Here is a 27,393-nt window from a genome sequence, read left to right as displayed (position 1 = left end):
ATCTAACTTTATGATAAAGATGCAATTAAAATAATGAGTATAACAACTAGGTGAATATCCTCATTTCTTCTCAATTCTGACATAGTCTGTGAATCATTGTTTTAGTGGTGATAGCGAAGGCATTGGATTAAGTACTTTTAAGTATTATCTTATTGCTCGAGATAATTATAGAAGATACATAGGAATAGATTCCCCATTTTACAGGTGAGGAAGTTTGACTGAGCAAAGGACCTTTTCCAAGGTTATAAAATCAATAAGAATTGAATTAAAGTTGGATTGGCTATGGAAGATAACAACCGGAAAAATCACATTTGAAACACATGTACCATCTATACTCAATATAAAACTTACAGATGGTCTTTTCTGGAAACATCTATGTAGCAGATTAACTATAAAATACTTCCAGTTCCAGTATCATTAAGAGAATGTTGTTTTGTTTCATAGAGTCAGTGGTCCATCTTCAAATGAAGTTACTTCTTTATCTTGGCTTTTCTGAATATTCCAGGTAACCAAAATTATTTAGGTCTTAGAAGAGGCATTGTGTGATGTTTATTTTCATTACTAAGAAATAAGCCCAATAGAAATAGACTATCTTGTACAATGAGGTAGACATTGGTGGAGGTGTTTTATCATGCAAAAGTTAATATCAAGAACTTAATCTTGACAATCTGAATTAATTGTGATGGCAGTAGATATTTTTCAAAATGTTAAGTATTTTGGAGTGTTTATCCTATGTTTTCTTCTGGTAGTCGCAGTGCTTCTGATCCAATTTTTAGATCTTTAGTCTACCTTGAGTTGATTTTTGTGCAGAGTGAGAGAGAGGGATCTTAGTTCATTATTCTACATATGAAAATTCAGTTTTCCCAGCACCATTGGGTTAAAAGGTTATATTTTCTCCAACATATGTTTTTTGGCATCTTCGTCAAGAAGCAGGATGACTCTATCTATGTGGATTTGTCAGTATTCTGTCCTCTTCCACTGGTTTTTATATCTGTTTTTATGCCAGTATAAAGTTGGTTTTGTTTCTATAGCTCTGACATATAATTTGAGATCAGGCATTGTGATGCCTCCAGCATCACTTTTCTTGCTCAGCATCTCTTTGCCTATTCTGGGTCTTTCATTTTTCCATATGAAATCTCGGGCACCAACATCCTTAGTAAGACTCCTAAAGCTCAAAGAATAAAAGCAAGAATCAATAACTAGGATGACAAAATAAATTAAAAAGCTTCGGCACATCAAAGAAGATGAGAGTGAAGCAAGAGCCTGTAGAATGGGTAAAAAAACATCTTTGCCAGCTACTCTTCTGACAGGAGATTAATATCTAGAATATAAATAACTCAAAAAACTTAACCCAGTAAAACCCCAAATAACCCAACCTATAACCAGGCACATGAACTAAACAGACATTTCTCAAAAGAAGAAAAACAAATGAAAAAAAAATACCCAACATCCTTAGCAAACAGGGAAATCAAAAACAGAAGAACTCTGAAATTTTTTCTCACTCCAGTTTAGAAAGGCAATCATCAAGAATACAAATAAAAATAATAAAATTCTGACAACGTTGTTTAGGAAAATACAAACTCATACATTGTTGATGGGACTTCAGATTAGTATAAATATTTTGGAAATAAATGTTTTGGAAAGCAGTATGGAGATTCCTCAAGTTTGAAACTAAAATATGGCCATAGTATTCTGATTTTAGTTTCCTTCTTGGTATTCATACAAAAGAATTAAAATCAGGATACTATAGTGATATAGGCATGCCAATGTTTAGAGCAGCACAATAACAAAGTGATGAAAACCAGTCTAAGTGCTTATCAACAGATAAGTTGAATAAAGAAAATGTGGCATATTTATAACAATGAGTATTTTTACTCAGCCATAAGGAAGAACAAAATTATGTTATTTGCTGGCAAATGAATGGAATTGGATAACATTGTGTTATGTGAAAAAATAAAACACACTCAGAAAATCTAAGGTCAAATGTTTTCTCTCATATTCAGAAGTTAGAAAGAGAGGAAAACAAAAGGAGTAAAAAAAATAGCTTAAGTCAATAGAGTAGAAAAAGGGGATCAAGAAGGAGCAAGAAGGGGAGGACTTGGGAAGGAACTAAGGAGTAAAATTTATTAAATTATGCTAAGTTCCATGCACTAATTTACCATAATCAATCATATATGCATATGATTGAAGGAGGAGAGAAAGGAAAGGGAAGTTACTAGAAAATGAGACTGATCAAATAATGTGTGTGTTTGACTATGACATAATGAATCCCAATATTATTTCTAGTTTTGAATCAATAACAATTTTCCTACACTAAAAAAAATTAAAAAGTACGTTCATAAATAAATCCCCCAAAACATGTGAAACACCAACTGAACTCTTCTGATTCATCTTTTATTTGTCGTATAGAAAGACATTTGCCAGAAAAATTATTCAGGAAAAGCACTTCTTCCTCCCATCAATGTATATTAAGAAAACAAAGTATCTATTATGTGCTTCTTTAAGCCTTTGAAACAATTTAAGGAATTAATATAAGGTTTTCTCCATGTTTTCATGAAGACTATCTTTGATCATACGATTTTATGAAATTATATCACAATTTTGGTGATCTTTATTGAAGTGTTCATTGGATATATAGCCTGTGAGCTTTTGCTTTTTTACCAAAAAACCTATTGATCACATGTTCTTTGGTCTCTGTAGTCTTTCTGAAGGCACTAATTCTTTAGAATCAAATTATCTTAGAGATTATTCTTCATTGTTAAACTAAACACAGAAAACAATTTGGGTAGTTATATATTCACTAAACCTCAAGAAAAGAGAAATAGCATTTTCCAGTTTTCATTTTTTCTATTTGTTTGTACAATTCTCCTTGGTGATAAAACAACACAATTGAGCTCTTTTAGTTGAACATGAGATCAGACATTTTGTGTACTTTTACAGTTGAAGTAGGAAGAATGTCTGATTTTTTCAAAGTTATATTGTTGGCAGGAAAATAATAGTTGGAAATATGTTTACATTTTAACATGCTAAGCATTTTATGCATTCTGACATACTTTTTAAAAATCAATAGAGAACTTATGATTCACTTTATTAAGACTTACTATGTATTTTCACAGCTTGTACGATGAATAAAATGCATTATTTTATAATCATAATCAGTATTAAATAATATAAACTAATTAAATTCAAAACACAGCTCTATGGATTGGGAAATATATAATAGTAATAAAATATTTATATTCAAATTATTGAAAAATTACAAGGAAATATTACTTTTGTACTCTAATTATGAACCAATAAAAATTTTCCTACACTAAAAAAAAGTTTTAAAAAGTAAATTCATAAATTAATCTCCCAAAAAATGTGTAACACCGACTGAACTCTTCTGACTTATTTTTTATTTGTTATATAGAAAGACATTTTGCCAGAAAAAGTATTCAGGATATATATTGGATGATATGGATAATCATAATTCCTTACCAATCTCTGAAAGGAATGAAAAGAATTTCCATGAAAGTTTGCCCATCTTTCAAATCATACTTACATATTTCAAGAAACAAAGGCAAGTTTAAAATTCAAATAGCTCTCAAACAAGAGAAGATGGTAGATTAGAAGAAGGGTGCACTTCGCAGATAGAGATTTAAAAAGTAAGAAGACTGTCTTTCAGTAAGGTGGGTGACTAAAGACACTGAAATTCAACATTGGACGTCAATATAATCATAGAAACAAAGAAAGTTGGAAACTTTGAACACAGTATATGAAACAATACATTAGAGATTCACCAGCTTGATGTCATCAGGCAATTGCTGAGACAAGGGAGACTGCAGCCAGAGAGAAAAGCAAGGCAGACAAACTAGCTTTGGGAACCTATGGGATAGAGAGGGATACTGATCTTAACTGACCCAGAGATAGTTGCCGCAGTCTGGCTGGGCACAAAATCACGAGCCACTCAAGCAGGAACAAAGTTTATTTTTTAAAACTGCCGCCAATGTCCGGTAGGCGCCCGGGGAGAATTTTTCCACCCACGCGGCCTCCTCCCGGACCCGCAGAGAGAGCTCCTCCCCCGGAACTCCCTCCTACTGTACTTCCCCAACCAATGGGAACTCTCCAGGAGTCCCGTAGCCGGCCTAGGTGAACAGCAGGAGTCCAATATCCATATGAATGCAAATCTTAACATAATCATATCATCTCAATGGCTAGCTGGCGTCACCTTTAGACTAAAAATGCCATGCATCATATACTTGGCTCTTAGCATCTCCCCCCTTCTGTTTAAGTAACAAGCAATCTGGCTAGGGACCGTGCCTGTTAGGTTTGTCCAATTCAACATATGGTTCTTACCCGTCATCGGAAAACTGACTTTTAGGCGTCAGCCTCCTGTCTTAGGTTGATACCACTGCAATTAGATCATACCCGTCACTGACTACCGGTCCAGCATATAGCCATACTTGTGGATAGGCCTATGTACCAGTGGGGGGGTGAGGTTCTTTGCCTCACCTCTGTTGGCCCCCAAATTTGGCCCTTGGTGTCGGTGGGGGGGTGAGGTTCTTTACCTCACCTCTGTTGGCCCCCAAAATTAGACCATCACTAGTAGAAGGGAGGAGGATACAGAAATGTCATGACACCAAGTCAATTAACGGCTCCTAGGAAAAATTACATCACTGGTGACACATCAGCAAAGATACGCTAGCACTACCATAATTCGCTGCATCAACAAATAGATCACAAAGCATACAAGTGATACATAGTCCAGGCAAATTTTGTAAGCAGTTCAAAGCAGAGGAATCTATCAATATGTCCATATCCTCCCAAAATAAAGCATACAAGTGATACATAGTCCAGGCAAGTTCTGTAAGCAGTTCAAAGCAGAGGAATCTATCAGTATGTCCATATCCTTCCAAAATAAATCGACTCATTGATTGAGCATTACTTGTTGAGTTATAAATCATTGATGTATCAGTTTACACGGTTTGTTGTGATAACTCTCGAAGAAGTTGTAGTTTGGTTTTATCTTTGTCTTCACCGGCACTGGGATGAAAATAGGAATTTTGACAATGATGCTAAAAAAAAATATGTAACATTTCAACAGGTACTAAGAGAACAATATTTAGAACAATTTACATTATCCTGAACAGAATTATTAAATATAATGAAAAGGAAAGGTGAAAGTAAACAAACAGATCTGTTAACCTTCTATTTGTTCATATATTAAAACAATCCTCAACAGCTGTTTACCCAAATTAAATTAAACTATTAAAATCACGTGAATAATAATAAACAAAAATTTTTTGGATCCATGTGCATGAGCGCCCCTCATATGTGATACATGGACATACGCACATACAGACATACAACACAAAACAGAAGTGTGCACACGTAACATATAACACATAAGACAATAGTAAAGGCCTTGTAGCTTTACCTAGGTGAAATCTCCATTGCAATGTTCAAAAACTCCACAGTCAAAATATAAAACTGATCAGAAAAAACATTAACCTAGGTCTGTATGAGCTCAAAAATAAAATAGAACTTTATGATGTGGGAAAAAGCAATAATAAAATAGATATTGAAAAAAACATCCTGGTTAATCACTGTCACAGATGTAAGAATAGCCAAGCTGGAGATCTGGATATCAGCTGTTATGGATTTGAGTGGAATCATCTTTCTTTTGATCTGTAGGAGCTGTTTTAGTTAGTCTTTCTGGAATCCAAATCGGCTGCTGTTCTTCCTGTGGAAAAACACAAACAGAGCCCCGACTCCAGACTATCACTGGGTCAGGACCTTTCCATTGTCCTGTTAGAATATCTTTCCAAAGTACCTTAGGCTTATGTACATTTTTTGGATACAAATGTCTTTCCGCAGCACTAAGCCCTGATGAATCCAAATTTAAAAAGTTTAGAGTAAAAAGGGTTATTTTAAGTTTATCTTTGGGGGATATATACCCCTTTCCAATTCCCTCCTTTTGTTTCAATAAGTACATTTTAATAGTTTGATGAGCTCTTTCAACTATGCCTTGTCCTTGTGGATTGTATGGAATTCCTGTTATGTGAGTAATGCCAAATGATGAGCAAAATTGTTTAAAAGAGGTGGACGTATAACCAGGACCATTATCGGTTTTTAACTGTTTTGGAACGCCCACAGTGGCAAAATTTTGTAAGCAATGAGCTATAACATCTTTAGTTTTTTCTCCAGCATGAAGGGAGCCCATCAGAAATCCGGAAGAAGTATCAACTGTAACATGTAAATATTTTAATTTTCCAAATTCTGGCAAGTGTGTGACGTCCATCTGCCAAATATGGTTAGGTATCAGTCCTCTAGGATTGACTCCAAGATTAATTTGTGGTAAAAATGTCACACAATTTTGACATTGTTTTATTATATGTCGGGCTTGTTCTTTAGTTATTTTAAAACGCTTTTGTAAAGTATTAGCATTGACATGGAACCTTTTATGAAAATTTATAGCTTCTTCTATTGTGGAGAAAATATGTATGTCATGTGTAGTTTTATCTGCTAACTCATTGCCCAAACTAAGGGCTCCAGGCAATCCTGTATGTGCCCTGATATGTCCTATAAAGAATGGATCTTTTCTGTCCCAGATTAGACTTTGTATAGTAGAAAACAAAGAGAAAACAGTAGAAGAAGGGGAAATCCTACCAGCATCTTCAAGGGATACTATAGCATTAACTACATACTGACTATCAGAAAATAAATTAAATACAGAATTTTTAAACATCATAAAAGCTTGTAATACTGCATTAAGCTCTACCTTTTGAGCTGATTGTTTGGGTACTAAAAATGTAAAAGTTTGATCAGGGGTAACTACTGCTGCTGTACCATTATTTGACCCATCAGTGAATATATTTGGAGCATTCATGATAGGGGTTTTTTTTGTCATCTTTGGAAAAACTACAGGATGTTTAGACCAAAAAGACAACAAAGGATTAGACGGTAAGTGATTATCAAATGAAACATTAGATTTACACATGATTATTGCCCAAGTATTTAACTCATTAGCTAACTCATCAATTTGATCTATAGTATATGGAGTAATAATTTTATTGGGAGAAATCCCAAACACTCCCTTGGCTGCTTTTATTCCTTTGAGTATTAATTGTCCTACAGCCTCAGGATACCTAGTAAGAATAGTATTAGGAGAATAAGATAAATGTATCCACAATAATGGACCTTCTTGCCAGAATACTCCTGTAGGTATATTTTTTGTTGGCAGTACAATAAATAATAAAGGCAAACTTATATCAATTCTATCCAAATGCATATTTTCCATATATGTTTCAATGATTTTTAATGCCTTTCTTGCTTCAGGCGTCAACATGCGGGGTGAATTTGGATCTGATGGACCTTTTAGAATATCAAATAAAGGTCCCAACTCTCCTGTTGGTATGCCTAGATAAGGTCTTATCCAATTTATGTCTCCTAATAACTTTTGAAAGTCGTTAAGTGATTTGAGTTGATCTACTCGTATTTGAATTTTGGGTGGACGGACCATGGTTGAGGATAATAAAACCCCTAAATAATTAATTGGAAGATTTAATTGTACTTTATCTATTGCTATCTCTAGATTATAATTTTTTAATAAATTTGTAAGTGTGGCATAACATTCTAGCAATGTGTTTTTATCTTTATGTGCCAATAACACATCATCCATATAGTGAAATATTTGTAGTTCAGGATTTTGATTTCTAAGTGGCTGGATTGCTTTGTTAACATAAATTTGACACATAGTTGGACTATTAGCCATCCCTTGAGGGAGTACTTTCCATTCATATCTCTGATCAGGACCTTCATGATTTAGTGCAGGGATAGTAAATGCAAAATGTGGACTATCCTCGGGATGAATTGGAATTGAAAAAAAACAATCTTTAATATCTATAGCTAAAACATACCAGGTTTTTGGTAAAGCAGACAATTGGGGAATCCCTGATTGAGCAGGTCCCATAATAACCATCTCATTATTAATGGCTCTTAAATCTTGTAATAATCTCCATTTACCAGATTTCTTTTTAATGACAAAAATGGGAGTATTATGGGGAGATACGGAAGGTTGTATATGTCCCTCCGCTAATTGTTGTTTGACCAGGTCATGGGCTATTTGTATCTTTTCTTTAGTCAGGGGCCACTGAGGAACCCACACTGGTCTTTCTGATTTCCAAGTAATTTTGATTGTCTCAGTGGCCCTTTCTGAAAACCCAATCCATGTCTATTTGTTTCTTGATCTATTTGAATTGGTGCTGTCATACCTTGTTCTTGTTCTCTTAATCTTTCTTCTTTCCTAAAGCCTTGTCTAGCCCTAGTAGTGGGCGCATTAGGATTGATGTTATTTGTTAATGTCAAACCTAATTGATCTAGGACATCTCGTCCCCATAAATTTATAGGAAGATGATCCAATACATAGGGCTGTATAGTTCCTTCACATCCTTCAGGATCCTTCCAATCTAATACCATTGCACTTCTATGGGGATTAGTTGCCACTCCTAGGCCTCGAAGCATTTGAGTGGCTTGTTGTAATGGCCAGTGTTTTGGCCATTCTTGACGAGATATTATGCTAAGGTCTGCACCTGTATCAAGTAGCCCATTAAAGTCATGTCCTTGAATATTTAGTTTTAGCATTGGGCGAGAATCTAGATTTAAAGACAGCATAGCCCAATCTACACCTGTGGAGCCTAATCCCCTGGAACCTCTTTCTACAGTACGACTGGAAAATTTATCATGTAGGCTGGGTATTATTAATAACTGTGCTATTCTATCTCCTGGTGAAATTACTGATATACCTCTTGGAGAACTAGCTATAATTTTTATTTCACCTTCATAATCGGGATCAATTACCCCAGGACTTATCATAAGTCCTTTTAGTGTTGAAGAACTGCGTCCCAATAATAAGCCTACTGTTCCTTGGGGAAGAGGTCCTTTTACTCCTGTGGGAATGATTTGAACTCCCATCTCTGGAGTTAGTACTGCTCTGGCAGAGGCGCAGATGTCCAACCCTGCGCTCCCTCTAGTTTGTCTGATGAGGGATTTAATGGATAATGCGTCCTGGGCACTACCTTGATGGTGTTGCTGGGTTCCTCCACTGCCCCGTATATTTGTGGTTTTGGGCCCCGGAGCATTGGGCCCTCCAGTCCGTTTTTTGGCAATGGAGCCTGATGTCTTTCTCCACGATATCGTGGGTAAACACTTGGTCCTTGTCTGTTTTTTGATAACGGAATACCTTCTATGGTGGTTTGAGAACGGCATTCATTAGCCCAATGTTTCCCTCTACGGCACCGTGGGCAAATACCCGGTATTCTATTCCTTTGATACCTAGCCTTGTTAAACCCTCCTCCTATGGGGCAACTCCTTTTAAAATGTCCTGTTTGATCACAATTATAGCATGTTTTTGGCCTGGCATCTAAAGCCTGTTGTACTGCTGCTAAGACTTGCCCTTGTTCATTAATGTCTCTACATAATTTAATATATGTGTTTAAATCTTCATGTTTCCATGGTCTGATGACCTCTCTGCAGCAACGATTTGCTTGGTCATAAGCCAGTTGTTTTATAAATGGCATTGCCTGTTCTGTATCTCCAAATACTCTAGATGCTGTCTGAATAAGCCTATCTACAAATTCAGTGTAAGGTTCATTAGCTCCTTGTATTACCTTAGATAATTGTCCTTGTAAATCTCCATGCCCCTGTAAAGTTTTCCATGCCCTAACTGCGTCTGCAGCAATTTGTGCGTATACGCCAGGATCATATTCAATTTGTTGCCGTTGACCCTCATAAGGTCCTTTTCCTAATAACATCTCTAGATTTCTTTGAGGGTAACCGGCTGTTGCATTTCGCCTAGCTGTCTCCATGCAAAATTCCTCATTGGCAACCTTCCATAACAAATATTGTCCTCCATTTAGCACAGATCGACACATGTTAGCCCAATCTGCTGGCGTCATGTCTAAGTTGGTAATGGATTCGACCATGCTCACAGTGAAGGGTGCTTGCGGCCCGTAGGTTGTTACAGCCTCCTTTAATTGCTTCACTGTTTTGAAATCTAAAGCACGGTGAATTCGTTGCCCTCCTGCCTGCTCAAGTACAGGGCATGCTAATCTTTGGGGTCCTGCCTCAGGATTCTGTCCATCAACTACGGGAGTTGAGGGCCGCTCAGCTGTAGATGGAGCTGTCGGTTGAATTACGCCCTCTGGTGATAGAACGGGGTTAGTAGCAGCCTCCTGTTGTAATTCCCCGCCTGATGGTTGTTTTTCCTCTAAGCTTTCTTTCTTCAAATCTTCCTCTGTCTGACTAGCTTGAGAGACCTTCTCTTTCGCTTGACCTAACATGTTTTCTACCATAGTCTGGACCTCTAACAATTTACTTAACAGTCTTTCGGTTTGTTTTTTACTAGTTTCTAATCTACTATAAAGGTAACGCAACCCAATAAGATAGCATAAAACAAAACCGAAACAGAATGAAACAAAAACCGAACAAAGAATAGTTGTATCAATTTTCTCTTTCTCAGGGCCAAACAACTTCAAACCTTGAGCCAACCAATTTTCCCAGTTTGCCTGAGAAAATTCTAGGGATAGGCAGCTTGAAACAAAAACAAGATAAATCAAAACGAGAACACATTGTTTTTTGAAATGGTCACCCATTTTGTTGCCTTCCCTCAGGGGCGAGCAATTTTACTCACCTCCAAGCTTCAGGCGTTCCCCGTGCGGGCCGCCAGTTGCCGCAGTCTGGCTGGGCACAAAATCACGAGCCACTCAAGCAGGAACAAAGTTTATTTTTTGAAACTGCCGCCAATGTCCGGTACGCACCCGGGGAGAATTTTTCCACCCACGCGGCCTCCTCCCGGACCGCAGAGAGAGCTCCTCCCCCGGAACTCCCTCCTACTGTACTTCCCCAACCAATGGGAACTCTCCAGGAGTCCCGTAGCCGGCCTAGGTGAACAGCAGGAGTCCAATATCCATATGAATGCAAATCTTAACATAATCATATCATCTCAATGGCTAGCTGGCGTCACCTTTAGACTAAAAATGCCATGCATCATATACTTGGCTCTTAGCAGATAGTGCAGGAAGTGATTAAAATCACTTGTCTGAGGGGTAGAGGTACACATGGGAATTAGTTGCAATGGTGGAAGCCATTTTTGAGTAACTGCAGCAGTGATCAGAGACCAGAAATTGAGAATTTATATAGGAATTTTCTAGCTGACTCTGCAAGTGAACTTTTATAGAATCCAGAGTGTGACTGGACCAGTGTGACTATAGCATATGCAGAGATAATTCTGCCCAGGCCAGTCCAGGCTCATGATATTGAGGAGGGAGTCTTTGTTGTTGACATCCCATACAAACAACTGGAAAGATACCAGTAACCATCCAGACAGAGACATTGCCACTCTAGGTCTGATCCTGGGTAATTCACATTTATTGCGGTAGGATATGTAAAAATTGTTGATATTTAGACTCAACACTCTAAACATGGAATAACCAGGGGCCTCTGAAACCCAGACATTAAGCACAGACAGGCATTTTCCAAGCAATAGCACTGTGGAGCAAATCTCAAATACCCACCAACAGAATTCCAAAGTATAGCCAAAACCAAACCCTAGCTACTGGAACTTCCAATGTAAAACTTTTCATTGACTCCACTACAGGAGTAAACCAGTTATCAGTACTCCCTAGTCTATCCCATCCTACACTATGAGATAGGAAACTGAGACCTTTACCTACTACAACCAGCTTTGTCTCCTGGTTCTGACTGGCAGCTAATGAGAGACACAATGACCTGGAAATTAACAACCCCTATCTCTTGTCACAAGGGTTACAAAGCCCAAAAATAAACAAAGAATTGCATAACATAAGCCATCCATCCTTGCCAACAGTTTTGACCACCTCATTGGAACCCAGTTCTTTATTTCTCATTAAGATTTTGTAGCTATTCCTTCTTTTCCTCTTTTTAATTTAAATTTTATTTTTTCATTTTTTACATTATTTTATTCTATTTTTTATTTTTATTTTACTTTTTTCCATTATGTGTATGTATATTCTCATTCATGAGATAGGTTTTTTTTCAATTTTTTTTACTAGTTGTTCAAAACATTACAATGATCTTGACATATCATACATTTGATTCAAATGGGGTGTGAATTCTTATTTTTCCATGTGTACAGATTGCAATATCACATTGGTTTTACACAGACACTAGTATGGCTGTATGTATAAACATGGCTGTAAAACCAATGAGATAGGTTTGAAAAACACATATTTTACATATATTTTATATATGTATATATAAACATATTTTACATATGTAGATATGTAAAATATGTTTATATATACATATATAAAATTCATTTTCAAAATGCATAATTTTTCTTTCATTATAATTTCTCTCTTCTTCACCCATTTTTTGAAATCAAATAATCATTTATTTTTATTTTACATACTAGTACAAAAGATTTAACAGGAAGAAAAATTAAGCATAAAAGTGCAATTAAAGTTATGGGCTAGCATTCCACATTCCTGTTCCCATGAACACCTGAGCTGATACAAAAGCAAAGTCTTTTAATGCATTATCATAAAATGCCTGTATAAATCATAAAGAAACTTGTAATGATTATGAATAAATAAAATAACTATTCAAATGCAATCTGTTCACCAAATCAGTTATATTCACTTAGACTATTAGACAAATAACTTGATATTTCTCATTATTGAGAATTCAGTTGTCTTATTTGATCAAAGTAAGTTCTAAAACTTACGAATGACTAAAGGCTAGAATGGATCTATTTGGGAAATATGGAAGCCAAAGAAGAGGAGGAAAGGCACTATTTCCTTTTCCTCAAACCCTCACAAGGATAGTAGTGAATGAAAAGGGATAAAAAATGTAAAGAATTAATAAAAGCAAGTGCTGCCAAACTTCCAAAATACCATCTAAAGAAACTACTTAATAAGCAAAATCAAAGGGCTTTAGGTGGTGATTAAAATGATCAAATCAAATTATTATGCTATAGCTAAAAATAAGATGGCATAATACTCAGAGTTTTGTCATAAAGGAGTAACATACATGAAAATCTTGCATCTCAAGATATCTAAAGTATTAAGACACTTATTGGCTAGCATAGACTTTTGGGAATTAAAATTCAGTGCAGGTTTGATTTGTTTTGATCTTATATTTGTTAGTTTGTATCTTGGTTTTATACGCTCTTATTATAATTTCTTCACTCTTCCCCTACTGATGGTCAAATTTTTCGGTTCCCTCTTCCTTTTATTTAATTAGTTTTAATTCTTTTTTCTCTCCTCCATCTTAGAGTTGTCATCTGTTTCCTATCTCCTGCTTTTCCTATGTTTACTTTTTAAAATATTTCAAAATTCTCTTGCCTTCCTAAAATATTTTCTCCTCATTAAAGGAAGCATAATTCCACTATCTGATAGAATTATATAGAATGGCATATAATTATATACACCATTCATGTTGTTGTGGTTATTAATATAGTAGAAAACATAGTAGATGCCTTCTACTTAAATCCTGATCTAGTTCATGATTGCTTACTGTTGTTAATAATGTTAAATGCTAACCTGACCATTCCTCTACAGTGGGGGTAATTAGGGTTTTAGATGCCAAAGTGTACACCAGACATTTATTTTAAGATTGATTGTTGATTGTTAACATTACTCCTATTCCTTTCTCCCCCTTTATCTGAGAGAGACTGGGAAGTGATTGGGACACTTTAAGTTTACAGAGAAGATATCCTGCTGCTGAGCAACATTTACAATTCATTTGCCTAAGAGCAAACCTCAGTCTACACATAAACTAACCAAACGTGAGCCTTAACAATACCTCTACATATACAATAGGAGAGAGAAAACCTCCAAACTGAAAACCAGTATGAACAACTAGAGGGGTTCTCAGGTACTACTCCTAGACATCTACTCATATAGGAAAAACAGAGAGAAATCCCTAAAATGAAAAAGATGACTATACAGCAAAGAAAACACATATAAAGGACGAAGAGGGCTCCATCTCAACTGATGTACAAGTCCAAGACTTTTGAAAACATTTGGAAACAGACAATCTCCTGCAATTTATAATCATCTAACAAAGAAACCCTCAGATTTAAAAGTAGATAAAATTCCAGAGAAATACTATAAAATTGACTATTAAAGCGTTCAGTGAACTAAAAGAAGAGCTAATAAATGAATTAAGAAAGCAAAACAGTAGGTGAAAGACCATTTAAATAAAGAAAGGAAGGTTGAAAAGAAACTAACCAGAAGTGCTAGAAATGAAGGACACAATGAATCAAATTAAAAATTCACTTGACTTGGTTATGTACACATATGTATATTCCACAGGGAATGTATCACCTTCAAGTATACTGATAAGTCACTAAATTTAAAAAACCAACAAATAAATAGTAGAAAGGTAAGTAGGGAAGAGGGAAGGGAACAGGGAGAGGGAGAAAGAGAAGGAAAGGGGAAATGCTGGGGACTGAAATACAGAAAATAATATTTGATGCTTTTATAATTATATCAAAATGAACCTTAACATTATATAGAACTAAAAAAAACAATGTAAAAGAAAAAAAATTAACTTGAAAGCACCACCCTCAGAACAGATTGCATATAAAATAGAACTTTAAGCCCTCAAGACAGAACTTTCCGTCTTGAAGACACAAGGAATATGAGGTTGATTACTCAGTATATAATAAAGGAATTAAAATAAAAGACCATAATCATAATATACAAGAACAGGGATAAAATAAAGAGACAAAAACAGAGAGTCATTTGGATAGAAGAAAACATGAACATATAAGCTAAAGACATTAAGAACCACTTCAGTGAGATAATAGCAGGAAAATGTTCTCATATTAGAAATGAGATAGACATATACATATGAGATTCATATAAACCCCCAAGTAAACAACATCAAAACAGAACCTCTCCAAGACATCATAATCAAAATGCCTAATATAGAAAAAAGGGAAAGAAAATTACAAGCTGAAAGAGACAAATGTCATGTCACATTTAGAGACAAACCAATAAGACTCACTTCTGATTTCATAATTCAGACCCTAAAATCAAGGAAGGTCTGGAATGAGATACCAAACTCTAAAGAAGAAAAACAATTTTCAGCAAAGCATGCTATATTCAGAACAGCTATCTGTCATAGTCCATGGAGAAGTAAAATCTTTGCATTATAAGAGCAGACCAAAAGAACTCATGACCATTGAGTCAACCCTATAAGAAATACTTAAAGATATACCATGCACAGAAGAATTCAATCCCCCACCCAAGTCTCCCAAATAGAAGAAGCTCACAAAAAGACCTACTGACTAAATGAAAATCAAGACAAAATTAAATATACCAAACAAAACAAATGTCAGGAAATAACAAAAATCTATCCATAATAACACTGAATGTAAGTGGTCTCAATTCCTCAATTGAAAAAAAAAATAGATTGGCAGAATACATCAAAAAACAAAATACAACTATCCACTGTTTGCAAGAGACTCACCTCATAAGCAAAGACTCATAGACTGAAAATAAAATGATGGAAAAATTATTTCATGTAAATGGAGTCTGAAAGCAGGCAGAAATACATAATTCTCATATCCAACAAAGCATATGTCAAGCAAAAAATAATTGGAAGAGGCAAAGAAGGCCACTCCATACTAGTAAAGGGACCAATACAAGAAGAAGATATAATGATAGTAAATATTTATGTTCCAAATGTCAGTGCACCTAATTATGTACAAAATAAAATACTTCTTGACAATAAATCTCAGATAGACCACAATATAACAATACTGGATGATTTCAACACATTCAATCACCAACAGACAAGTCATCAAAATATAAAATCAACAAAGATATTTTTGACCTAACACTACTATAAATCAAGTGGATGTAACAGACATCTACAGAATATTTTACCCCAAAATAGCTGATTTCATTTTCTTCTAATCAGCTCATGGAAACTTTTCCAAAACAGACCATATTCCAGGTTATGATATAAGCCTTAGCAAATGCAAAAAGTTGATATAATCCTGTGCATTTCACTAGAACGTAATTGAATGAAAATAGAAATCAACAACAAGAAACATTATAAAAACTACACACACACACACACACACACGGACATTGAATGATACTCTTTTAAATGAGAAAGATATTATAGTTAAAATCAGAGTAGTAATAAAGAAATCTTAGAAAGGAATGAGAACAGAAGTATAACATCAAAATCTCTGGGACAGTATGAAGGCAGTTCTAAAAGGAAATTTAATAATGTTGAATGCCTAATTTTTTTTTTTTAAAAAAGAAAGATTCCAAATAAATAATTTAATACTATACCCAAAGACCTTAGAAAAGGATGACCAAACTAATTCCCAAATCAGTAGAAGGCAGGAAATAATTAAGATTAATTAATGAAATTGAGAATAAAAAAAACAATACACAATATCAATTCAACAGAGAGTTGGTTCTTTGAGAGATATATAAGACTGAGAAATCCTTAGCCAAACTAACCACACAAAAAAGAGGGAAGACACAAATTGACAAAATTAGACATGGAATATATTATCAGATAATTCTGAAATCAGAGGATCATTAGAAACTATATTGAAAATTGATACTCAAATGAACTACAAAAGTAAGATATTTTGAAAAACTTCTAGACACATATGACCTGCTCAAATTGAACCAGGAAGATACAGAAAAGGTAATTAGACCAATGCCAAGTAATGAAATTGAACAGAAATTAAAAATCTACTGACAATGAAAAATACAGAATCAGATGGATTATCAATTGAGTTCTATTATACCTTTAAAAAATAAGTAACACTAGTAGTTATCAAATTACTCCATGAAATTGAAAGTGAGGGAATACTCCCAAATATATTCTATGAACCCACTATTATCCTAATGCCAAAACCAAAGACATATGTAGGAAAGAAAACTATAATCAAACATCTCAGATAAATTAAATATAGATGCAAAATTTCTTTCTTTTTCTTTTTCTTCTTTCTTTTTTTCAGTCCCAGGGGTTGAACTCAGGGTTGAACTCGGCCACTGAGTCAAATCCCCAGCCCTCCTTTGTATTTTTATTTAGAGACAGGGTATCACTGAACTGTGTAGTGTGTAGCCATTGCTGAGGCTAGCTTTGAACTCAAAAATCTCCTGTCTCAGCCTTTCGAGCTGCTGGGATTACAGGCATGTGCCACTGTGCCCGCACAAAATTTCTTAATGAAAAGTTAGCAAATTTCATTTAAAAATATCAATAAGATTATAAATCATGATCAAGTAAGCTTCATTACAGGAACTCATATTTGATTAACATATGCAAATAAATAAATGTAATTCACTACTCAAATAGAACTAAAAGAATTAAAAGAATCGTATGATTATCTTAATAGATGCAGATAAGATCTCTGATAAAAAAACATCAACTTTCATGTTAAAAACACTGGGAGAACTAGGGACACAGTAATTTTTTGTGTATTCTTATTGATTATTTTTAGTTATATATCACAATAGGATTCATTTTGACATAATTATAAAAGCATGGAATATAATTTGCACTTATTCACTTCCTAGTACTTCCCCTTCCTCTCCCCTCCTCCCTCCCCCTGTTCCCTTCCCTCTACTCCACTGATCTTTCTGCTGTTTACTTACAGTGTTGTTTTTTTTTTTTAAATTATTGTCCTGTGATGTACGGGATGGGGAGATTCACTGTGGTATATTCATAATATACACAGAAAAAATAGGTCAGATTCATTCTACTGTTTTTCTCTATTCTATCCGTCCTCCCTTCCCTTCATTCCCCTTTGTCTAGTTCACTGATCTTTATTCTACTCTTTTTTACCCCACCCCCACCCCATTTTGGATTAGCATCCACATATCAAAAGTTTTGGGCATTGGCTTATTTCATGTAGCATGATGGTCTCTAGTGCCATCCGTTTCCTGGCAAACACCATAAACTCATTATTCTTTATGACTAATACTTCATTGTGTATATGTATCATGCTTTATTTATCCATTCATCTGCTGAAAGGCTCCTAGGTGGGCTCTATAACTTGGTATTATGAATTGTGTAGCTATAAATATTGATGTGACTGTGTCACTGTAATAAGCTGATTTTAAATATTTTGGATATATACTGAGGAGTGGGATACCTGCGTTATATTATGGTTCCATTCTTAGCTTTCTGAGGAATCTCCATACTTCTTTCCAGAGTGGTTGCATCAATTTTCTGTTCCAACAAAAATGTATGAGTGTACCTTTTTCCCCCATATTCTCACCAACATGTTAATTGCATTCTTGATTATTGCCATTCTGAATGGATTGAGATGAAATCGCAATGTAGTTTTAATTGCATTTTTCTAATTGCTAGGCTGTTGAACTTTTATATACTTGTTGACCATTAATATTTTTTGAGAAATGTCTGTTTAGTTCTTTTGCTTATTTGTTGATTGAGTTTTATTATTATATTTTTTTGGTGCTAAGTTGTTTTAGTTCTTTGTATATCTTGCATATTAATGCCCTGGGGAACCTATGGAAAGATTACCTCCCAATGTGCTTGCTCTCTGTTCACATTCTTGTTACCCTTGCTTTGAAATTTGATACCATCCCATTTGTTTTTTTATTTTACTTCTTATGCTTTGGGAGTCTTGATGAGGAAGTCAAGTTCCTGAGCCAACATGTTGGAGTGTTGGGCCTACATTTCCTTCTAATGGGAGCAGTGGTTCAGGTCTGATTTGTACAACTTTGATCCACTTTGAGGTGAGTTCTGTGCAGGATGAGAGATGGGGTTAAATTTCATTGTGCTACATATGAATTTCCAGTTTTCCCAACACCATTTGTTAAAAAAGCTGTTTTCTCCAAAGTATGTTAATGGCAAATTTGTCTAGTATGAGATAACTGTATTTATGTGGGTTTGTCTCTGTGTCTTCTATTCTGTATCCATTGGTCTTCATGTCTGTTTTGGTCCCAATACCAAGCTGTTTTTGTTACTACAGCTCTGTAGTATAACTTAAGGTTCTGTTATTGTGATGCCTCCTGCTTCACCATTCTCATTAAGAATTGATTTGGCTATTCTGGTCCTTTTGTATTTTCAAATAAATTTCAGGACTATTTATATGAAGAACATCATTAGAATTTTAATTGGAATTGCATTGAATCTGTATAGTAATTTTGGTAATATGGCCATTTTTGATAATATTAATTAGGTTTATCCAAGAACATTGTTGGTCCTTCCATCTTCTAAGGTCTTCTTCAATTTCTTTCTTTAGTGTTCTATAGTTTCCATTGTACATGTCCTTTACCTCTTTTGATAGATTGATTCCCAAGAATTTTTTTTCAGGCTATTATGAATGAGATAGTCTTCTAAAATTCTTTTTCAGTAGATTCATCATTGGAGTATAGGAACATGATTTATTTGTGGGTATTGATTTTGTATCCTGATACTTTGCTGAATTCATTTATGAGTTCTAGAAGTCTTCTGGTAAAGTTCCTTTGGGTCTTCTAAATAAAGAATCATGTCTTTGGCAAACAGATGCATTTGATCTCTTCTTTTCCTATTCATATCATTTTAATTTCCTTCTCTTGCCTAAATTCTCTGGCTAGAGTTGCAAGGACTATGTTGAATAGAAGTGGTAATAGTGATCACCCTTGCATTGCTCTGTTTTTAGAGGAAATGGTTTCAGTTTTTCTCCATTCAGAATAATGTTGGCCTTAGGTTTACTATATATAGCCTTTATAATGTTGAGGCAAATTTCTTCCATCTCTAGTAAATTTTAGTGTTTTGAACATGAATGGTTGCTGCATTTGTCAAATGCTTTTTCTCCAGCTGTTGCAATAATAGTGTGATAATCTTGTCTTTAAGCCTATTTATGTGGCAAATTACATTTATTATTTTCTATACATTGTACATTTCTATACATTGTATCAACCTTGCATCCCTGGGATTAAACTCACTTGAAATGCTATACTATCTTTTTAATGTGTTTCTATATGTGGTTTGCCAATACTTTATTATGAATTTTTGTATCTATGTTCATCAAGGATATTGGTCTTAAATTTTCTTCCTTTATATGTTTTGTCTGGTTTTGGTATCAGGGTGATACTGGCTTTGCACAATGTATTTGACAGATTTCCTCCTTTTCTATTTTATGACGTAATTTGAGAGAGATTGATATTTGTTCTTCTTCAAAGGTCTGTTAGAACTCAGTTGAGAATATATCCCATCATGAATTTTTGTTGTTGTTGTGTTGTTGTTGTTAAAAGGCTTTTGATAGCTGCTTCAATTCCATTTCTGGAAATTGATCAGGTTAAGTTTTCCATAACCCTCTAGTTCAAATTGAGTAAGTTATCTGTGTTTAGGAATTTACCCATATCTTCAAGATTTTCTAGTTTATTGGAGTATACATTTTCAAAATAGTTTCTATGACCCTCTTGATTTCAGTAGTCTGTGGTGATGTTTCCTTTTTCATCTTGTATTTTGATAATTTGGGTTTTTCCTTCTTTCTTTTGTTGAGTTTGGTGAAGGGTTTATCAACTTATCTCTTTAAAAAGCCAACTCTTTTTTTCATTTATGGTATCTTTTTATCTCAATTTCATTGATTTTAGCTCTTATTATAATTATTTCCTGTCTTCCACTGATTTGTGTGTTGATTTGTTCTTGTATTTCTAGGGCCTTGAGATGTAATATTAGATTCTTTATTTGGTATATTTTATTCTTTTAATGTATGAGCTCAATATTATGAACTTTCCTCTTAGAACTACTTTTATACTATCTCTAAAGTTTTGATATTTTGTAAGTCTATTCTCTATTCTTTTTTGTTCTTTTAGATATACATTATAGTAGATTTGTTTATGGGTATTTATTTATAGTAGAGTGTATTTTGACATATTATATATGTCTTATATAACTTATTCTAATTGGGATACCATTTTTGCAGTTGTACATGATTTGCAGTTCCACTGGTCATGCATTCATATAGGAACATAGGAAAGTTACGTCTGATTCATTCTACTGTCTTTTCTATTGCTATCTCCATGCTCTTCCCTTCATTTCCCTTTGTCTAATCCAATGAACTTCTGTTCTTCCCTCCCCTAGTTTTTATTTACTTCTAATTATTTTTTATTTTGTTCCCTTATTTCTTTGGCTATCCATTTATCATTCAAAAATATATTATTTAATCTCCAATTGTTAAAGTGGTTTCTGTTTTTCATCTTAGCATTGATTTCTAATTTTATCTTATTATGATCTGATAGAATGCAAGGTATTATCTCTATTTTTTTTATTTGCTAGCATTCGTTTTGTGACCTAAAATATGGTCTATTTTAGAAAATGTTCCATGTTCTCCTCTTGTGAAGAAAGTGAATTCAATTATGATGGAGATAATATTCCACAAACATTCTGATATGTTCATATTATTAATTTTATTTTTTAGTTCTTTAGAATCTTAGTTTTTGTTTTGGTGATATACACAGTGATGAGGGGTGTATGTTAAAGTCACCCAATAATATTGTATTTTGGTCTACTTGATTTTTAATATTAAGATGGGTTTGTTTGATGTAGGTATCTGCTTCATTGTTTGGGTCATAAATACTAATGACCATTTTAATTTTTTGTTGTATGATTTTCAAAGTAGGTATGAAATTACCTACTTTGTCTCTTCTGATTAATTTTTGCTTGAGCTCCACTTTAACCTAGATGGGAATAGTAACCCTGTCTTATTTTTGAGATCCATGTAAATGTTATGTTTTTTCTCTTCCTCTCACCTATTGATATCTTCACCTGTGAGGTGAGCCTCTTGCAGATATTGTATTGTTGGATCTTGATTTTAATCTAATCTGAAAACCTATGTCTATTGATTGAAGAGTTTGGACCATTTATATTCAATATTGAGAAATAATTTTTATTTTTAGCCATTTTGATTTATTCTAGCATTTAAATTTGACTTGATTCTCCTTTAAGTGACTATTCTTCCAGTATAATTACTACCTGTGTTGGTTTTCATTTTTCATTTCTTCTTCATGAAATATTTTTTGAGAATGCTTTGTAATACAATTTTCTAGTTATGAATTCTTTTTGAGTTTAGTTTATAATTGAAGGATTTTATTTCATCTTCAATTCTGAATCTTAATTTTTCTGGATAAAGTATTCTCAGTTGCCATTCATTTTCTTTCAGAGATTGTTATATATTATTCCAAGATCTTCTATCTTTTAGGATGTGGGTTGAGAAATCAGTTGAAATTTTGATTGGCTTGTCTCAAAATGTGACCATTATGCTTTCTCTTCGAGCTTTAAAAATTCTGTTCTATTTTGTATGTTAGGCATTTTCATAATAATATATCTTGGAGTTAATCTATTATGATTTTGTATATTTGTATATAGGCCTATTCCTATATGCCTCCTGTATTTGAATTTTTATTTCATTCTTAAGTTTAGGAAATTTTTCCAACTATACATTCTTTAGCATGTATTTCAGAACCTTCATCTATTGCAATGAATCTTAAATTGGAGGGTTTTCATGTTATTCTTCATTTCTTGAACATTCTGTTTGTGATCTCCTAACAATATATTTTCTCTATGGTTGGCTTTATTTTTCTGATCATATACTTTCTTTGAGGTATGAGAATCTGTCTTAAAAGTGGTTTAATCTATTGATAATATTTTCTATTTTGAATTTTTAATTTGGTTTAATGATTCTTTTGTTTTAGGGATTTCTGTTTTATTCTTTTTCAGAATCTCTATATCTTTTATTGGGGGGGAGGAGGGTACCAGGGATTGAACTCAGGGGCACTCCACCAAGGAGCCACATCCCCAGCCCTATTTTATATTTTATTTAGGGTTGGTTAGTACCTTGCTTTTGCTGAGGCTGGCTTTTAACTCATGATCCTCCTGCCTCAGCCTCCTGAACTACTACACTACCATGCCTGGCAGAATCTCTATATCTTTATTGAAGTGATTTTTCACTCCCTCTATTTTCACTCTGATTTCACACCTTACATCTTCTTTTAGCTCACAGAACAGTTTAACTATTAAGTTTCTAAAATCATTCTATGACATTATCTCCACTGTGGTATCAATGTAGCCTGTTGTCAAAGCATTATAGCCTGCTTAGAATGGTTTGCTTTCTTGCTTATTCATATTGTTTATGTCTATCCATCTTTCAATATGGCTCTGACTTCTTTTAAGTGAAGGATTATGTTGTGAGCTCTTTTTCTTAAGAGCCCTGTGTTAGGTAAATATCCAGATAATGATATTTTAAGTCAACATGTGATCTCTGCTGAACCCAATATCAGCACCACTTTAAGAGATGCCGCTGATCTCTATATACTATTATCACTTCTGAGCCAAGCCTCATTCTTTTTAGCCTTATAAGAAATAAAACTTGTTGCAATTGTTTTCTGTGGTTCCTAAAATTAAGGTATATAACAAAGTACTAGAACAGGTCAAAATATTAGTTGTTAAATTTCATACACTTAATATAATGTTAAGTGAGAATAAAAGGGGAAGGAAAAATATTGTGAAAATAGGAGAAGGGAAATGATACAGAAAGAGAGAAATGAAGAAAGGGAAGAAAAAAGAAAGAAGAAAGAGAAAAGCTATAAAAAGTATAGTTTACAACAAGATAGAATGGAGAAATTAATGAATGATGGTATTTGAGGTAGTAAAAATCATCCAAGAGAATGAATGGGGGGTAAGAAAAGCAGGCTTAAACCATAAAATTAGAAATAGGAAAACAAGGATAGAAAGATTGATTCCAGTTAATGTTTTAAATCATTAGATAAGATGCATTCAAATGGATTGAAAGTACAATGTTAGCCTATTGGGTTAACAATTCAAGTTAAGGAATTATTTGTATGATCAAAGTTGATATCAAGGTTGTTTATACTACACCATGTCAAAGTGAAAACAATTCTTTTTGAATCTTGGTTTGGATTTCATTGGAATTTGGACATTTAGCAGATTTCCATCAGGCTTTGGCTCTGGATCTCTCCCAGTTGCAGGGACATGGGAGTCAATTCCCTAGTTGCTCTGACCCTCCTACAATCAGCTTCTGGTTTGTCTACTCAGCGGCCTATAGCTGACTGCCTGGAGGTGCACTGTTGTGTGTTGACTTTTTCTATTGTGTGCAGTAGAATGCAGGCTGTGAAGTGCCCCTGTATTTGTGGTAGATCACCTTGTATCTTTTCCCCTCTACAGAATCATTTTTGTGGTATTGAAGATCCTGATGTCTGTGAGTTCAGGAATTCTGGTTGTGGGTGTTCTGTGGGTATTCTGTGGTGTATAACTATTTCCCTGGCTGACACCACTTTTGAAGTATTATTGTGAAGGGTCTTTGGTAGTGCGCCTGGATTCTAGTTTCTACTGCCCCAGGTTGTGAATGGCAGGTGGTGATTTCCTCTGTTTACAAGTCTTATGCAAGGTCCCACAAGTATCCAAACCATGCCCTATCATTTGCCATTGTAATCATGGTTTAGGCTGTTAACCTGGAAAGACTGGGATCAGCCCCTTCTGGCTACATAGACTCTGGTAATTTCCCCCAGAGTCTCTGACACTGGATATTAAGGCAGCTTCCCTCTGGTATGGCCCTATGATGTTAGGGACTGTCCTTAGGACTCCCATGTGCCTTCTTTCAGTTTCAGTGGTTGAAGCCTGTTGAATCCACTTTCTTTTGTTTAGAGCCAAAGCCACTTTGTTGTTCTCTCAGATCAAGAAGACATTAGTAGGGCAAGACTAGTAGGGCGAGGGACTAGTAGGGTAAGATGAACTTCCTGATACAGGTTCTTACTAGCCCATTTGTTTTCTTTGTTTATAGTGAGGGGAAGGGAGAGGGAAGTTCAGCATTTTTTGAGTAGTAATGGTCCTTCTAGATGTTATTTCTTGCTAGATTCCTAAGAGGTCCCATTGCAGGTGACTTCCTCCTGGTTAAATTTGCAGCTGTCTGGACATGCTAATTTTTTTTTCCATTCTCACTGGTATCTTGTTTATTTTTTTATTTCTATTTTATATATTTATTTTTTAATTTTTATTGTTGGTTGTTCAAAACATTACATAGTTCTTGACATACCATATTTCACACTTTGATTCAAGTGGGTTATGAACTCCCATTTTTACCCAAAATACAGATTGCAGAATCACATCGGTTACACATCCACTAATTTACATATTGCCATACTAGTGTCTGTTGTATTCTGCTGCCTTTCCTATCCTCTACTATCCCTCCTCCCCTCCCCTCCCCTCCAATCTTCTCTCTCTACCACCTCTACTGTCATTCATTTCTCCCCCTTGTTTTTTTTTCCCTTTCCCCTCACTTCCTCTTGTATGTAATTTTGTATAACCATGAGGGTCTCCTTCCATTTCCATGCAATTTCCCTTCTCTCTCCCTTTCCCTCCCACCTCTCATCCCTGTTTAATGTTATTCTTCTTCTCATGCTCTTCCTCCCTACTCTGTTCTTAGTTACTCTCCTTATATCAAAGAAGACATTTCACATTTGTTTTTTAGGGATTGGCTAGCTTCACTTAGCATAATCTGCTCTAATGCCATCCATTTCCCTGCAAATTCCATGATTTTGTCATTTTTAATGCAGAGTAATACTCCATTGTGTATAAATGCTACATTTTTTTTTTTATCCATTCGTCTATTGAAGGGCATGTAGGTTGATTCCACAGTCTTGCTATTGTGAATTGTGGTGCTATGAACATCGATGTAGCAATGTCCCTATAGTATGCTCTTTTTATGTCTTTAGGGAATAGACCAAGAAGGGGAATAACTGGGTCAAATGGTGGTTCCATTCCCAGCTTTCCAAGAAATCTCCATCCTGCTTTCCAAATTGGCCGTACCAATTTGTAGTCCCACCAGCAATGGACAAATGTACCCTTTTCCCCACATCCTCACCAGCACTTGTTGTTGTTTGACTTCATAATGGCTTCCAATCTTACTGGAGTGAGATGGTATCTTAGGGTGGTTTTGATTTGCATTTCTCTGACTGCTAGAGATGGTGAGCATTTTTTCATGTACTTGTTGATTGATTGTGTGACCTCCTCTGAGAAGTGTCCATTCAGGTCCTTGGTCCAGTTGTTGATTGGGGTATTTGTTTTCTTATTGTTTAATTTTTTGAGTTCTTTGTATACTCTGGATATTAGGGCTCTATCTGAAGTGTGAGGAGTAAAGATTTGTTCCCAGGATGTAGGCTCCCTATTTACCTCTCTTATTGTTTCTTTTGCTGTGAAAAAACTTTGTAGTTTGAGTAAGTCCCATTTGTTGATTCTAGTTATTAACTCTTGTGCTATGGGTGTCCTATTGAGGAATTTGGAGCCTGTCCCTGCTAAGAGCCAAGTATATGATGCATGGCATTTTTAGTCTAAAGGTGACGCCAGCTAGCCATTGAGATGATATGATTATGTTAAGATTTGCATTCATATGGATATTGGACTCCTGCTGTTCACCTAGGCCAGCTACGGGACTCCTGGAGAGTTCCCATTGGTTGGGGAAGTACAGTAGGAGGGAGTTCCGGGGGAGGAGCTCTCTCTGCGGGTCCGGGAGGAGGCCGCGTGGGTGGAAAAAATCTTCCCGGGCGCGTACCGGACATTGGCGGCAGTTTCAAAAAATAAACTTTGTTCCTGCTTGAGTGGCTCGTGATTTTGTGCCCAGCCAGACTGCGGCATGTCCCCACAGTATGTAGATCGTAGCTGACTTTTTCTTCTATCAGACGCCGTGTCTTTGATTTGATATCAAGCTCCTTGATACATTTTGAGTTAACTTTTGTGCATGGTGAGAGAAAGGGATTCAGTTTCATTTTGTTGCATATGGATTTCCAGTTTTCCCAGCACCATTTGTTGAAGATGCTATCCTTCCTCCATTGCATGCTTTTAGCCCCTTTATCAAATATAAGATAGTTGTAATTTTGTGGATTGGTTTCTGTGTCCTCTATTCTGTACCATTGGTCCACCCGCCTGTTTTAGTACCAGTACCATGCTGTTTTTGTTACTATTGCTCTGTAGTATAGTTTGAAAACTAGTATTGCTATACCGCCTGATTCACACTTCTTGCTTAGAGTTGTTTTTGCAATTCTGGGTCTTTTATTTTTCCATATGAATTTCATGATTGCTTTCTCTATTTCTACAAGAAATGCCGTTGGGATTTTGATTGGCATTGCATTAAACCTATAGAGAACTTTTGGTAATATCGCCATTTTGATGATGTTAGTTCTACCTATCCATGAACAGGGTATATTTTTCCATCTTCTAAGATCTTCTATTTCTGTCTTTAGGGTTCTGTAGTTTTCATTGTATAAGTTTTTCACCTCTTTTGTTAGGTTGATTCCCAAGTATTTTATTTTTTTTTTGAAGATATTGTGAATGGAGTGGTTGTCCTCATTTCCATTTCAGAAGATTTGT

Source organism: Marmota flaviventris, chromosome 3 (assembly GCF_047511675.1).
Source record: "Marmota flaviventris isolate mMarFla1 chromosome 3, mMarFla1.hap1, whole genome shotgun sequence".
Lineage (NCBI taxonomy): Eukaryota > Metazoa > Chordata > Mammalia > Rodentia > Sciuridae > Marmota > Marmota flaviventris.
This window is presented reverse-complemented; position numbering follows the sequence as displayed.